This window comes from Aegilops tauschii, chromosome 2 (genome assembly GCF_002575655.3).
Source record: "Aegilops tauschii subsp. strangulata cultivar AL8/78 chromosome 2, Aet v6.0, whole genome shotgun sequence".
Taxonomy (NCBI): domain Eukaryota; kingdom Viridiplantae; phylum Streptophyta; class Magnoliopsida; order Poales; family Poaceae; genus Aegilops; species Aegilops tauschii.
Genome location: NC_053036.3, coordinates 127,181,204 through 127,198,785, shown reverse-complemented (window position 1 = coordinate 127,198,785; position 17,582 = coordinate 127,181,204).

The following is a 17,582-nucleotide window of genomic DNA, read 5'->3' as shown; positions in this document are numbered from 1 at the left end:
CTACAGTCAACATGTGCTCTGATACCATCTTGTAGCGACCTGACCTCAGACGGTCAAGTCTCTGTGCTTAAGTGTCATCCCTGGATCGGTATGCTGACACACACAGTACTCGAGGATTTATACTAGAGATACATCACATGTATAAAGTAACGTAAATACTATTACCTCAATCCAAATAGCGGAAGTAACAACAAGGTTGTGGATTCCCATCAACACCAACGGCAAAGTTGAGTGTAGAAATCGTAACCCTAACGTATCACTTACTCGTCGTAAGAATCCTGCAACATGAGACATTGCAGTCATGTAGGTTAGTACATTGAATGTACTGGCAATTTCACACTGTAGAGCAATGCTGAATAATGGCTATCACTACATGCATATATGGTTGATGGAGGCTCTAAGTTTAATTTTGCATAAAGCTAATTTTTTCCTACAACAAAGGAATATATTTTATTTAACTACAAAGTTTGTTGAAAACATTGAGAAGGGTCCTCCAACTCAATCCCAAATTTAATAAACATCAACCCAACAAATTAATTAATTAGAGTGATGAAATCAAATCAATAATTCAAGTACCAGATACTCAAGATGTCCATAACCGGGGACCCGTCTAACCATGATTAGTTTACACACTCTGTAGAGGTTTGCGCACTTTTCCCCACAAGACTCGATCTCCTCTGTTGTATTTCTCGCACTGCATGGTGTTTGAGAAACGGATGACCGAGACACAGTCTTTCAGAAGCATTTACTCTTTACTCTGGGTAGACAGTACCACCTAAATCACCTACATCTGCTAGCCTACCACTGAAAGAGGTCACACAACTTACTCAACTATGCCAGAGCCATAATGGTTTGTGGCTGCACACGGAAGTTTTCAGCATGAATAATTTTATGGTGCCTTTGAGCCTGGGTGGCATTCCATAGGGTGATCACACGGGTACTCCAGGACTCCCTCAGGCAAGCACTGGGTTCTCTAGGTGCCCCAACCAATCCACCCAGATGTGTATTAAAGTAGCCACCTTAAGTTAAACCTTAGTTAACAATAACTCTCACATCTTTCATGAATTCTCTCAATACCAAACCACGTCTACGAGCATAGCATAGAAGCAAGCATAACGTAGTAGTACCCAGGGGTTGAATGCAACACAATAGGTTCCTACCTCATCAACTACTTCCCAATACCCACATGTTATCAATCCTACTCATGCAATGTTTGAGGGTTGAAACTAATGCATAAAAACTGGGTAATGAAAAGTATGATCAAAGTGTGAACTTGCCTTATACTGTTGATGAAGATGATTCGCACTCATAATTCCTGATAGTTTTATTTGTCACACTCCGTTCAATCTATCGAGAGCAAGCAATTCATACATAAGCACTCAAGCATAAAATTCGAAGAAAAGATCTCGGAAAACTTCAAAAACAAGCAATTAACTCTTTCAACAGAAAACAATTTCTAACAGTACCAAAATTAAGTGAATTCGGCCTTATCAGAAAGTTTAGGTCAAGAGCTTCGATTTGCAAAAAGAATCAACTTAAACGGAGCTACGAAACTCAAGTTACGATCAAAAGAAGATTGAATATGAATCTGAGCAAATTTCGAAATTTGAAAGTTGCAAAAAGTTTATTTGATAGATTCACTAGATAGGTGGAATCAATACGAAAATATAGGCGTTGGTTTTATCTAATTTGGATGAACGAGTAAAAAATTATGGCTAAGCTGTTTTACGAAACAAAAGAGCTATTCCTAAAAGATTTCTACGCCTAAAGTGTAAATACAGAGACTAATTGATAATCTAATTATTCTATCGTACTAGTCTAGAAATAATAAGCTACATGAGTATATATAAAAAACAAAGAAAAATACCTTTATAATTTAGAGAAAAGACGACTTGCGAGAGAAAAGACAACTTTCAAAAGTCCCGCCGGAGAGGAGAAATATTTCTTTTTAGTGAATCTAGTCAAACCAAAATATTGATTTAACCCGAATCAGATGATTTTTGAAGGCTCTATGGGTCTATATTTATAGGTGGAAAGAGTTTTAGGGGTTAAAGGCTAGGCAATGTGAGACTAAACGTAGACAAAAAGGAAGACGAAAGAGATAGGAAAAGAAAGAAAAGAAACGCCGCCGCATGGGCCTTCGGCCGGCCTGCGCGTGTGCGCGCATGTGTGCGTGCACAGATTTTTTTCCTACCTTTTCTTTAGAAAAGAAAACTATATTCTTTTTTAACAGAAAAATAAATAAATTGAAGGACAACCGGAAAAATAATATAGCCTGGCCTGCTGGCTATGTTAGCACGCTCGCGATGGATAGCAGTCGGTCGCTCGTATAGTTTTTTTTATAAAAACGGAAAAGGGGTAAATGGAAAATAAGAAAAGAAAAAATAAAAAATTCCATGGGCATATTATATATCAAAATTTTCAAAAAAAGATTTTCTACATTGTGAACATTTTTCTAGCATCGAATAAAATCCCCAAAATTTAAATAAAGCAAACAGTGCTACTGTTGCAATAAAACCTAATGAAAATAATTTTAAAAATACCAAAATAATATCAAATTTATTTCTCTCCATTTTTCTATTGTACGAAATCATTTAACCTTAATTTTTGTATATTTTATTTTTATAGAAAAATAATTTGAATAAAAACCAAATAACTCCAAATTAAAAATAATTTTCAAAGGGACTTTAAATTGGATTTCGTTTAACTTCCAACTCATATTTCATATGTTTTGAAGAAGTCATTTTATCTTCTCTCATCAAAATCATTGAGTTGCTTAAAGTTTCTGAATTTGAAATAGTTCCAAATGGAATTCAAATCTTTTCAAAATCCTTTTCATTTATTTAAATGGAAGAAGTCATGTCATCTTCTGAATTTGAATTCATGGAGATCATAAATGGAAGATGAATGTTTGGGAAAGTCCTTTTATTCCCTCTCATTTAACTTTCAAAAAGTTTTCAAATTTCACTCAATTTCACTCAAGCAACCACACCACAATCAAACAAACAATCAAAACTGTTTATTTAATATAACATTCCAAAATTTAGAATTTTGGGATGTTACACCGGTATTCTCCCTCTTTGTGTAAACCTTGCATATTATGAGAGAAAAGGCATTAGAATTACTCCATAAAGCATTATTATGCATAAAAACATTGTAAATAATAGTAGAAAACATGATGCAAAATGGGCGTATTAGTTACCCGTTACGAATTATCTTGCTACCAAACTATGTGTTACCGATAATTTTAGTGCTTGCATAGACTACTTTGGTGAAAAGGGCTATGATTGATCCCCTATACTTGTGGGTCATCACAACCCAACGCGTAGAGGGTATGTCAATCCCTCAACGGTTATGAGCAAGATTAAAGGATATAGTTTTTGATACATAGATCTGACAAAAATACGAAATAAAATAATTAAAACAAAATTGCAGTGAGGTATTTTTGGTTTTAATATATGATAGATGTAGCGACCCGACCCGAATGGATCAAGTCTCTGTGCTTAAATGTCATCCCTGGATCGGTATGCTGACACACACAGTACTCGAGGATTTATAACAGAGGTAAATCACATGTATAATGTAACGTAAATACTATTACCTCAATCCAAATAGCGGAAGTAACAAGGTTGTGGATTCCCATCAACACCAACGGCAAAGTTGAGTGTAGAAATCGTAACCCTAACGTATCACTTACTCGTCGTAAGATATCCTGCAACATGAAATGTTGCAGCCCGAAAACGGGTCAGCACATGGAATATGCTGGCAAATTCACACCATAGAGAAATGATGAATAATAGCTATCAATACATGCATATTTGGCTGGTGGAAAGCTCTATGGTTATAATGTTTTTGCGAAAAGCCAATTTTTCCCTACTGCAAAGGAATAAATTTTTATTTGACTATCATGGTGGTTGTTAAACATTGAGATGGTTGACAGCATCTTAATCCCAATTAAGAACGTGATTAAACCCACAAAATTAATTAAAGTAACATGATGAGATTCACATGATAATCCAAGTACTAGATACTCAAGATTTCCATAACCGGGGACACGGCTAATCATGATTAGTTTGTACACTCTGCAGAGGTTTGTGCACTTTTCCCCACAAGACTCAATCGCCTCCGCTTGATTCTCGCACTACATGATGTTTGATAAACGGATGACCGAGACACAGTCTTTTAGAAGTGTTTGCACCTTACGAATGGGTAGACCGTTACACCTACTTTCCCCTACATCTGCTAGTCTACCACTGTAAGAGTTCACACAACTTAACCAACTATGCTAGAGCCCATAATAGCTTGCGGCTGCACACGGAAGTTTCTAGCATGAATAATCTTATGATCCCTTTGAGCCTGGGTGGCGAACCATAGGATGATCACACGGTATATCCCCGGGATCTCCTAGGACAACACTGGTATATCCCCAGGTGTCCGGGCAAGTCCACTGGTATATCCCCAGGGTGCCCTAACCAATCCACCAAGATGTGTATTGAAGTAGCCACCTTAAGTTGAACCATTAAGTAAACAATCTCACATCTGTCATGGAATACACTCAAACCCAATCCACGTCTACGAGCATAGCATGGAAAAATGAGCAAACGTAGAAGTAACTCCCAAAGGTTTGATAATAAACAGGGCAATAGGTACTACCTCATCTACTTCCCAATACACACAATTTAATTAGATCCTAATCATGCAATGTTTGAGGGTTGATCTAATGCAATAAAACTGGGTAGTAAAGAGGTATGATCAAAGTGTGAACTTGCCTGCAATGTTGTTGAAGATGATTCGCACTCATAACTCTTGATAGTTCTACTCGTCACACTCCGTTCAATCTATCGTAAGCAAACAATAGTAACCACACATAAGCAATCACTCAAAAGATCGGGAAGAACGAAGAAGACAGTTCGGAAAACATCAAAACCAAGCAAATAACTCTTGAAACATAAAACAATTTCTAACAGTACCAAAATTAGGTGGATTTGGCCTTATCAGAAAGTTTAGGTCAAGAGCTTCGCTTTGCAAAAAGAATCAACTCAAACGAAGTTACGGAACTTAAGTTATGAACAAAAGAAGTTTGAATATGAATTTGAACAATTTCGAAATTTGAAAATTTCAAAAAGTTGACGTGACAGGTTAACTGGTAGGTGAAAACAAGATGAAACTATAGGCGCTGGTTTTATCTAATTTGGATGAACGAGTAAAAAGTTATGGCTATTTGAAAAATCAGGGCCAAGCTGTTTTGCAGAAGAAAAATAGCTACGGCTAAAAAAAATTAGGTCTAACGCATAAATGCAGAGAATGAATAAATATACCTAAACGACGACTTCGGAGTGAGGAGACAACTTCCAAAAGTCCCGCCCGAGAGGAGAAATATATTTTTTCTTTAATAAATCTAGTCAAACCAAAATATTGATTTAACCCGAATCAGATGATTTTTGAAGTCTCTATGGGTCTATATTTATTGGTGGAAAAAAGGCTTAAAGGTCAAAGGCTAGGCAACGTAAGACTAAACGTAGACGCAAAAAAAAGCCCATGGGCCTAAAGCTTCGGCCGGCCGCGCGCGTGCGTGCGGCAGTTTTTTTCAAACACTAAAAGAAGGAAGAAAAAAAATTAAGAAAAAGAAAATTATTTTTTTCTGCAAACATAACCAAAAAACAACATGGGCCGGCATGCGTGCACTGTGCACGTAGGCGACGGATAAAATTTGGGCGGCACGTACAATTTTTTGAATTAGAAACAGAAAGGAAAATTGTATAACGAAAACAAAAATAAAATTGTAAATAGGCATATTATATATTAGAATTTTCAGAAAAAGATTTTCTACGACATGATCATTTTTCTAGCGTCAAATAAAATATAGAAAAATCCAGATAAAGCAAAGAGTGCTACTGCTGCAATAAAACCTCATAAAAATCATTTTAAAAATACCAAAATGATTTCAAATTAATTTTTCTCCAATTTTCTATTGTAGGGAATCATGTTACCCTATTTTCCATATATTTTTATTTTGGAGAAAATTAATTTGAATAAAACCCAAATACTCCAAATTGAAAATAATTTCCAAAAGGACTTTAAATTAGATCCTTTTAAACTTCCAACTCATATTTCATATGTTTTGAAGAAGTCATTTTATCTTCTCTTATGAAAATCATTGAGTTGCTTGAAGTTTCTGAATTTGAAATATTCTCAAATGAAATTCAAATATTTTCAACACCCCTTGTCATTTAAACAAATGAAAGAAGTCATGTCATCTTCTCTCCAGGGTTTTGTGGTGAAAGAATTTGAATTCACGGGGATCATAAAAGCAAAAATGAAAGTTTGGGAAAGTCCTTTTATTCCCTCTCATTTAACTTTCAAAAAGTTTCGAATTCACTCACTCAATCACACAACAATCAAACAATCAATCAAATCTATCTATTTAGTATAACATTCCAAAATTTAGAATTTTGGGATGTTACAAACCTACCACCCTTAAAATGAATCTCGTCCTCGAGATTCGGAGAGGCTAGAAAGAAATAGGTTAGGGTTTGAGGTCTTCTCAAAATCCATCGATCATCACAGGGGGGTCTGGGGTGCTACCACCCTTAGAAACATTGTCATGGTCCCATCAGTACTCATATACTCCATCCTTATTCTTGACGGGGCCGGTCTTCTCAAATTTTCAGGAAAATTCCTTCTTTGGCTCTTTGGGTAGCGGCATAACCTTTTCCTCATTTCCTTTGTCCTTTCATCTTGATAAGGTTCTTCTGTGACTGGGTCTTCTTAGCTGACGGGTCTGGCCAATACTAAACAACTATCGATATCTCTTGGCAGTCAACAATTTATGGTTTCTCCTGCAGGAAATGGGTCTGGGTTGAACCTCACTGTATAACCTACGGTTGGCAAAAGCTGCCTTGTACAAGGGAAAAATACTTATACCATTCTAAGGTTCAAACAAGGTTTTGATCATCGTCTCTCCACTATAGGCAAGTCACTCAGATTTACCATCCCATATAGCAAGGCGAATAATAAGAGTAAGTCGGTATGGTGATCAATCCATCCCGCACCCAAATCATTACCTGATATATGGTTTAGCGAACCTCGCAATCTAACACTCGGTCATCCTCACAAGCATTGCAGAATTTCTCTTGTCGGTGAACTAAGTTCGGAAAAAAAATCCTTTGGTTCTGCAAGCCAAACAAACAACTATCGTTCCTTCACAACTCTCAAGTTTTGCGTAAACTCCTATAAAATCATCTGTCGATAAAATCGTAACTTCTTCCAGGGTTTTTCCTTCAGCAAGAATGTGCTTGCTTCTTGGCAGGTCCTGGGGCTTGTGGGTTATGGCCCACCTCATCACTTGAAATCCTTGAACTCATTATCGGGGAAACTGATCCTTAATCCAACATCCAACTTCCTAGTATTTTTAAATCCATCCAATTGTACTGTCTTCCTTCCTTCTATTGGCACCGAACTAGGACATGTTTACTCAGACTCGTCATGGAATTTCCATTGATCCATATTTCCAACATCATACCTCCTTTATATCCAATAGTAATTTATCTCTTCATCCTCGTGGGATATCCCACATACCGAGATAAAACTTATACTTATGAAGTCCATACTCCACTTCGTGGAACATCATTATCCTTTCCAGGGTCAAGCGTCCTTACAGGGGAATATTGGCCATCTCTGCATGGCACTTCTTCAACTGGGAAACATGAAACACATCATGAACTCCTGACAGTCCTTCGGGTGACTCCAACTTGTTAGCCACTTCTCCCATACGCTCCAAAACTCGGTATGGTCCTACAAATCTCGGGGCTAACTTTCCCTTAACTCCAAATCGTTTAACTCCTCGCAGAGGGGACACACGAAGACATGCTCTGTCTCCAATTTCATAGACTACCTCCTTGCGTTTTTTAGTCTGCATAACTCTTCTGCGTGGACCGAGCTACCTTCAGTCTATCTCGAATCAACTTAACATTCTCTTCTGACTCCTTGATCACATTTGGTCCAAACAACTGACGGTCTCCAACTTCATCCCACATCCATGGTGTCTGGCTCCTTCTCCCATACAAAGCTTCAAAAGGGGCCATCTTCAAACTGGCTTGGTAACTGTTGTTGTATGAGAACTCCGCGTAAGGTAGATTATCATCCCTACTAGATCCATAATCTAATGCACAAGCTCTCAACATGTCCTCCAGAATCTGATTGACTCTCTCGATCTGTCCATCTGTCTGCGGATGAAAAGTTGTACTAAACTCTAGCCTAGTATCCAAAGTCTAGTGCAACTGATGCCAAAACTTTGAGGTAAACTGTGTTCCTCTATTTGATACGATGGTCCTCGGAACTCCATGCCGACATACGATCCTGGTCATATATATCTTGGCCAACTTCGCACTTGTATAGGTGGTTTTTACTGGGATAAAGTGAGCCACTTTGGTCAAGCGAATCAATTACTATCCAGATAGAATCATATCCCGTTCGGGTTCTGGGAAATCCGATAATGAAATCCATGCCAAGATTATCCCACTTCCATTCGGGTATCGGTATAGGCTGTAGTAATCCGGCTGGCTTCTGATGCTCTGCCTTTACTCTCTGGCATACATCACCTACGACTACATACTCCGCAATATCCTTCTTCATACCAGTCCACCAGAAACGCTCCTTCAAATCCAAATACATCTTGGTGTTTCCAGGACGAATCGAGTATGGTGAGTCATGAGCCTCCTGAAGTATTAACTTCCTGATCTTTGCATTATTGGGCACATATACACGGTCCTCGAACCATAAGGTGTCGTGCTCATCCTTACGAAAACCTTTGGCCTTTCCTTTGCTCATCCTCTCTTTTACCTCAGCAATCTCTTTGTCATCCTTCTGAGCTTCACGGATCTTTCCCAACAATGTAGACTGAACTTCCATTGCTGCAACAAAACCTTTGGGAACAATCTCCAACCGAAGTTCCCTGAGATCCTCGGCTAACTCCTTTGGAAATCCTCCGCTTATGAGGGTATTCATCCTTGTTTTCTTTATGGTTGTGTCCTATTTCTCCACAAAGCTTGTATGCACAAGGTTTCTTCATATCCTTTCCATAAGGCCTCAATTCTGGGACACAAGACGAGATCTTTGCAGAGTCAACTTAAAGTCTTCCCAAGTGGTTACTCTTTGCCATCCATTGATGGTTTGGTACATCCTCCACCCAGTAGCAGCAACTCTTTCAAAACACTGAAGAGCATGCTGGGTCATATCCTTTCTGGATATAGGGTTATCCTCCATGGGATCCTCCATGTTCTGAATCCATCAGTCCGTCTCCAATTGACTTATCGGTCCAGAAAATACAAGCTCATCTTCATTCATCCTCTATTGGGTCCATGGGTTTGGGGTGGGATAAGAGAGATTGAGAGGGATGCACACAATACAAACAACGGTTTTGAAAAGACAGATTTTATTTGTGGCTGTCGGAAAAACATCAAACAAATGACAACTCACAATCGTCGCATCTAACGTAGGTATATAACAGGGGTTTGGTCTTCTAAGGTCAATAAATCTTCAAAGTCATCAAACTCTTCAAGTCTTGTTCATGCCTCCAATGGCTTCTTCCGATCATGCTTGACCTTCTCAAGTTCTTTTGCCAGATCATCCCTATTGTCACAAAGTCTATCGTGACGTCCTTTAGTATTTCTGGAGTTGCGCTCCAAACTTCTGGGTTTCATCAACCTCGACATGAACCATGATCCTACTGTCCTTCAGTTCCAGACGAATCTTTGATGTCTCAAGGTTTTGCTCCTCTAGTTTGGCTACTTTCAGCTTCTGGGTCCTGAGTTCTTCACGAAACGCTTCCTTATCAAATATTGTTTCCTGCAGGTCCATCTTAACTTCTTGATGTAACACTCCAGATCCTGGCGATACACCAGCTATAGTTAAAACTGCATCCTTTGCTGATAGGTGCTCCATCAGCCTTCTACCATCCGATCCTTATGAAGAATTGCATGCTTAACTCAACACGGTGACAATAGCATAAACGGGCGATAACATCATGGATAGCCGTGTTTCTGCTCTTTGTCATTACCATGAGCTATCATTCCATAGTGGATATCTCCTGCCTTAGGGTTTTCCTTGACAAAACTTTCTTTTCTAATGCTCCACGTTCCAGTCTTTCTCCGATACACCTTGATCTCGGGCATTGACGGCTTCCATAGTCTGCCAACTTCCATAAGAGTAACCTTTCCTAGGTCATACCAATCTTCAAATTCTCCTAGTCTTCAGAGTCTTCAACCGTTGTAGTTTCCATTACTATAATGCATGGTAAAATCCTATTCATTCCAAAATGGTCTTAGTTGTCCGATATCTTGTACTTCTTGGAGTGGTCTCATCAGTCGAATCTTCGAGTGGTCAAAAAGGGTAAGGGGTATAGTCTCACTAAAAGGAAAATTTGAATAAGCTCAGAAAAGAAGAGAGGTAAAAGATCTTTTTGAAAAAGAAAGTTTTTAGAGAAAATCCTTCCTATGGGCTTGCCAGTTTCTAGGGTCATGTCCTACAGTCAACATGTGCTCTGATACCATCTTGTAGCGACCCGACGCGAATGGATCAAGTCTTTGTGCTTAAGTGTCATCCCTGGATCGGTATGCTGACACACAGTACTCGAGGATTTATAACAGAGGTAAATCACATGTATAAAGTAACGTAAATACTATTACCCCAATCCAAATAGCGGAAGTAACAAGGTTGTGGATTCCCATCAACACCAACGGCAAAGTTGAGTGTAGAAATCGTAACCCTAACGTATCACTTACTCGTCGTAAGATATCCTGCAACATGAAACGTTGCAGCCCGAAAACGGGTCAGCACATGGAATATGCTGGCAAATTCACACCATAGAGAAATGATGAATAATAGCTATCAATACATGCATATTTTGCTGGTGGAAAGCTCTATGGTTATAATGTTTTTGCGAAAAGCCAATTTTTCCCTACTGCAAAGGAATAAATTTTTATTTGACTATCATGGTGGTTGTTAAACATTGAGATGGTTGACAGCATCTCAATCCCAATTAAGAACGTGATTAAACCCACAAAATTAATTAAAGTAACATGATGAGATTCACATGATAATCCAAGTACTAGATACTCAAGATGTCCATAACCGGGGACACGGCTAATCATGATTAGTTTGTACACTCTGCAGAGGTTTGTGCACTTTTCCCCACAAGACTCGATCGCCTCCGCTTGATTCTCGCACTACATGATGTTTGATAAACGGATGACCGAGACACAGTCTTTTAGAAGTGTTTGCACCTTACGAATGGGTAGACCGTTACACCTACTTTCCCCTACATCTGCTAGTCTACCACTGTAAGAGTTCACACAACTTAACCAACTATGCTAGAGCCCATAATAGCTTGCGGCTGCACACGGAAGTTTCTAGCATGAATAATCTTATGATCCCTTTGAGCCTGGGTGGCGAACCATAGGATGATCACACGGTATATCCCCGGGATCTCCTAGGACAACACTGGTATATCCCCAGGTGTCCGGGCAAGTCCACTGGTATATCCCCAGGGTGCCCTAACCAATCCACCAAGATGTGTATTGAAGTAGCCACCTTAAGTTGAACCATTAAGTAAACAATCTCACATCTGTCATGGAATACACTCAAACCCAATCCACGTCTACGAGCATAGCATGGCAAAATGAGCAAACGTAGAAGTAACTCCCAAAGGTTTGATAATAAACAGGGCAATAGGTACTACCTCATCTACTTCCCAATACACACAATTTAATTAGATCCTAATCATGCAATGTTTGAGGGTTGATCTAATGCAATAAAACTGGGTAGTAAAGAGGTATGATCAAAGTGTGAACTTGCCTGCAATGTTGTTGAAGATGATTCGCACTCATAACTCTTGATAGTTCTACTCATCACACTCCGTTCAATCTATCGTAAGCAAACAATAGTAACCACACATAAGCAATCACTCAAAAGATCGGGAAGAACGAAGAAGACAGTTCGGAAAACATCAAAACCAAGCAAATAACTCTTGCAACATAAAACAATTTCTAACAGTACCAAAATTAGGTGGATTTGGCCTTATCAGAAAGTTTAGATCAAGAGCTTCGCTTTGCAAAAAGAATCAACTCAAACGGAGTTACGGAACTTAAGTTATGAACAAAAAAAGTTTGAATATGAATTTGAACAAATTTCGAAATTTGAAAATTTCAAAAAGTTGACGTGAAAGGTTAACTCGGTAGGTGAAAACGAGACGAAACTATAGGTGCTGGTTTCATCTAATTTGGATGAACGAGTAAAAAGTTATGGCTATTTGAAAAATCAGGGCCAAACTGTTTTGCAGAAGAAAAATAGATACGGCTAAAAAACTTAGGTCTAACGCATAAATACAGAGAACGAATAAATATACCTAAAAGACGACTTCGGAGTGAAGAGACAACTTTCAAAAGTCCCGCCCGAGAGGAGAAATATATTTTTTTTCTTTAATAAATCTGGTCAAACCAAAATATTGATTTAACCCGAATCAGATGATTTTTGAAGTCTCTATGGGTCTATATTTATTGGTGAAAAAAGGCTTAAAGGTCAAAGGCTAGGTAATGTGGGACTAAACGTAGACGAAAAACAAAAAGAGAGAAGAGAAAAGCGCATGGGCCTAAAGCTTCGGCCGGCCGCGCGCGTGCGTGCGGGAAGAAAAAAAATTTAAGAAAAAGATTTTTTTTCTGCAAACATAACCAAAAAACAACATGGGCCGGCATGGGTGCACTGTGCACGTAGGCGACGTATAAAATTTGGGCGGCACGTACAGTTTTTTTTATTAGAAACAGAAAGGAAAACTGTATAACGAAAACAAAAATAAAATTGAACATAGGCATATTATATATCAAAATTTTCAGAAAAAGATTTTCTACGACATGATCATTTTTCTAGTGTCAAATAAAATATAGAAAAATTCAGATAAAGCAAAGAGTGCTACTGCTGCAATAAAACCTCATGAAAATCATTTTAAAAATACCAAAATGATTTCAAATTAATTTTTTTCCAATTTTCTAATGTAGGGAATCATGTTACCCTATTTTCCATATATTTTTATTTTGGAGAAAAATAATTTGAATAAAACCCATATACTCCAAATTGAAAATAATTTCCAAAAGGACTTTAAATTAGATCTTTTTAAACTTCCAACTCATATTTCATATGTTTTGAAGAAGTCATTTTATCTTCTCTTATGAAAATCATTGAGTTGCTTGAAGTTTCTGAATTTGAAATATTCTCAAATGAAATTCAAATATTTTCAACACCCCTTGTCATTTAAACAAATGGAAGAAGTCATGTCATCTTCTCTCCAGGGTTTTGTGGTGAAAGAATTTGAATTCACGGGGATCATAAAAGCAAAAATGAAAGTTTGGGAAAGTCATTTTATTCCCTCTCATTTAACTTTCAAAAAGTTTCGAATTCACTTACTCAATCACACAACAATCAAACAATCAATCAAATCTATCTATTTAGTATAACATTCCAAAATTTAGAATTTTGGGATGTTACAATAGAAAAATAGACCCGGGGCCATAGCTTTCACAAGAGGCTTCTCTCGAGAAAATAGCATACGGTGGGTAGACAAATTATTGTTGGGCAATTGACATAAAAGCAAATAATTATGACGATATCCAAGGCAATGATCATGTATATAGGCAGCACGTCCAAGATAAGTAGACCGAAACGATTCTGCATCTACTACTATTACTCCACACATCGACCGCTATCCAGCATGCATTAAGTTCATGAAAGAACGAAGTAATGCCTTGATACGTCTGCAACGTATCTATAATTTTTTATTTATCCATGCTGTTTTATTATCAATCTTGGATGTTTTATAATCATTTTACAGTCATTTTATATCATTTTTGGTGCTAACCTATTGACATAGCGCCAAGTTCCAGTTGCTGGTTTTTCCATGTTTTTTACATCACAGAAAATCCTTATCAAACAGAGTAATGCCACAAAACTTTACGGAGATTTTTTATGGACCAGAAGGAAGAAGTTGGGCCCTAGTTGTACCGGGGGGAGTCCCGAGGAGGGGACAACCCACCAGGGTGCGTCAGGAGGCCCAGGCGCGCCCTGGTGGGTTGTGCCCGCCTCGGGTGCCCCCTGGACCGCCTCTTTGCTCTATAAATACCCCAATATTCCAGAAACCCTAGTATGGTCGACGAAATATTCATCCAGCCGCCGCAGAGTCCAGAACCACCAGATCCAATCTAGACACCATCTCGGATGGGGTTCACCACCTCCATTGGTGCCTCTCCGATGATGCGTGAGTAGTTCCTTGTAGACCTCCGGGTCCAGAGTTAGTAGCTAGATGGCTTTCTCTCTCTCTCGCTGAATTCTCAATACAATGGTCTCTTGGAGATCCATATGATGTAACTCTTTTCGTGGTGCGTTTGTTGGGATCCGATGAACTTTGTGTTTATGATCAGTCATATCTTTTTATATCCATGAAAGTTATTTGAGTTTCTTTGATCTCTTATAGCCTCGTATTTCTTCTCCGATATTCGGGTTTTGTTTGGCCAACTTGATCTATTTATCTTGCAATGGGAAGAGGTGCCCGGTAGTGGGTTCGATCTTACGGTGCTTGATCCCAGTGACAGAAAGGGAACCGACACGTATGTATCGTTGCTACTAAGGATAAAATGACGAGATCTATATCTACCGCCATATAGATAAATGGATCTTTTCTACATCATGTCATCATTCTTATTGCATTACTCCGTTTTTCCATGAACTTAATACACTAGATGCATGCTGTATAGCGGTCGATGTGTGGAGTAATAGTAATAGATGCAGGCAGGAGTCGGTCTACTAATCTTGGACCTGATGCCTATGTATTGATCATTGCCTGGATATCGTCATAATTATTTGAGGTTATACCAATTGCCCAACAGTTATTTGTTTACCCACCGTTTGCTATCTTTCTCGAGAGAAGCCACTAGTGAAACCTACGGCCCTCGGGTCTTCTTTCTCATATATTTGCCTGTGCGATCTACTTTTTCCTTGCTTTTATTTTCAGATCTATTAAACAAAAAATACAAAAATATCTTGCTGCACTTTTATTTATTTGCGATCTATTTATTTAATCTATAACAATTTTCTCCCGTCCATGCACCGTTTCTGGCGCCGTACCTCAAAAGGGATTGACAACCCCTTTAACACGTCGGGTTGCGAGTGGTTGTTATTTGTGTGTAGGGGTTGTTTACGTTGTGTTGCTTGGTTCTCCTACTGGTTCGATAACCTTGGTTTCATATCTGAGGGAAATACCTACCACCGTTGTGCTGCATCATCCCTTCCTCTTTGGGGAAATACCGACGTAGCTTCAAGCGACATCAAAAGGAATTGATGGCGTCGTTGCCGGGGAGGATCTTCAACATAACCAGGTTCCTAATCACAAATCTCATCTCCTCGCAATTTACATTATTTGCCATTTGCCTCTCGTTTTCCTCTCCCCCACTTCACAAAAAATTTGCCGTTTTATTTGCCTCTCTTTTTCACCGATCTCTTGTCTCTAGTCCTGATGGCTAGCGTCCCTACTCCTCCTTTGTCACTAGATTTTAAGTTCTTTACTTCAAGCAAAGACAAGGAGAAAATTTGAAAGATGCCTGGTATAGGCTTATGGAATCTTATCATATTTCCAACTTAAAGAGGGATGCTAAAGTTTTGCTTCGTAAATTTTACATAGGATTGGCTTTGCATCATAGACAACTTCTCGATTTTGCCGCTAAAGGAAATTTCATTGAACTTGATACCAATGCTGCCTATGAAATCTTAGAGGGAATTTTGGGAATTCCACCTCAAAAGAAGGGGTTTCCTCTTACCCCCGAAGGAGCCCAAATGTTGGACAAACTTGGTGATTTGCATAAACATATGGTTGAAATACAGAAATATAATGAACCCCTCAAACACCTCAATGGTAGTATCAATCGCATGAATACCCTCATTACTCTTTGCAATAAGCGATTGGATATTTTGGATCTTAAGATGGTTTCTTTCCCAGAGAATTTAGGGAAGCGTAAAGAGCCTCCCAGGTTTGAGAAAGCCCTTACAAAAGTTGCCAAAACTTCGGAAGACAAAACTTAGATCCTTGCTTTATGCCTAGCTAAGGGCGTAAAACTATAGCGCTTGTTGGGAGGCAACCCAATGAATAAAATTTATTTTTGCCTTTTGTTCTTGTGTGTTTACACAATTATTGAAGGAAAAATGCCCTAGAGGCAATAACAAAGTTGTTATTTATATTTCTTTGTATCATAATAAATGTTTATTATTCATGCTAGAATTGTATTAACCGGAAACTTAGTACATGTCTGAATACATAGACAAATAGAGTGTCACTAGTATGCCTCTACTTGACTAGCTCGTTGAATCAAAGATGGTTAAGTTTCCTAGCCATAGACATGAGTTGTCATTTGATTAACGGGATCACATCATTAGAGAATGATGTGATTGACTTGACCCATCCATTAGCTTAGCACGGTGATCGTTTAATTTGTTGCTATTGCGTTCTTCATGACTTATACATGTTCCTATGACTATGAGATTATGTAACTCCCGAATACTGGAGGAACACTTAGTGTGCTATCAAACGTCACAACGTAACTGGGTGATTATAAAGATGCTCTACAGGTGTCTCCGATGGTGTTTGTTGAGTTGGCATAGATCGAGATTAGGATTTGTCACTCCGAGTATCGGAGAGGTATCTCTGGGCCCTCTCGGTAATGCACATCACTATAAGCCTTGCAAGCAATGTGACTAATGAGTTAGTCGCGGGATGATGCATTACGGAACGAGTAAAAAGACTTGCCGGTAACGAGATTGAACTAGGTATTGAGATACCGATGATCGAATCTCGGGCAAGTAACATACCGATGACAAAGGGAACAACGTATGTTGGTATGCTGTTTGACCGATAAAGATCTTCGTAGAATATGTAGGAACAAATATGAGCATGCAGGTTCCGCTATTAGTTATTGATTGGAGACGAGTATCGGTCATGTCTACATAGTTCTCGAACCCGTAGGGTCCGCACGCTTAACGTTCGGTGACGATCGGTATTATGAGTTTATGTGTTTTGATGTACCAAAGGTAGTTCGGAGTCCCGGATGTGATCAAGGACATGACGAGGAGTCTCGAAATGGCCGAGACAAAAATTGATATATTGGACGGCTATGTTCAGACACTAGAAGGGTTCCGGGAGATTTCGGATAAAACCGGAGTGCCGGAGGGTTATCGGAACCCCCGGGGGAACTAATGGGCCTCGATGGGCCTTAGTGGAGAAAGAGAGGGGCGGCCAGGGCAGGCCGCGCGCCCCCTCTCCTTTGAGTCCGAATAGGACAAGGAAGGGGGCGGCACCCCCGTTTTTCCTTTCCCCCTCTCCTTCTCCTTCCTTACCCCTCTCTCCCTTTTGGTGGAAACCTACTAGGACTTGGAGTCCTAGTAGGATTCCCCTCTTGGGGGCGCGCCAAGGAGGGCCGGCTGGCCTCCTGTCCCTCCTTTATATACATGGGGAGGGGGGCACCCTAGATCACACAAGTTGATTGTTTAGC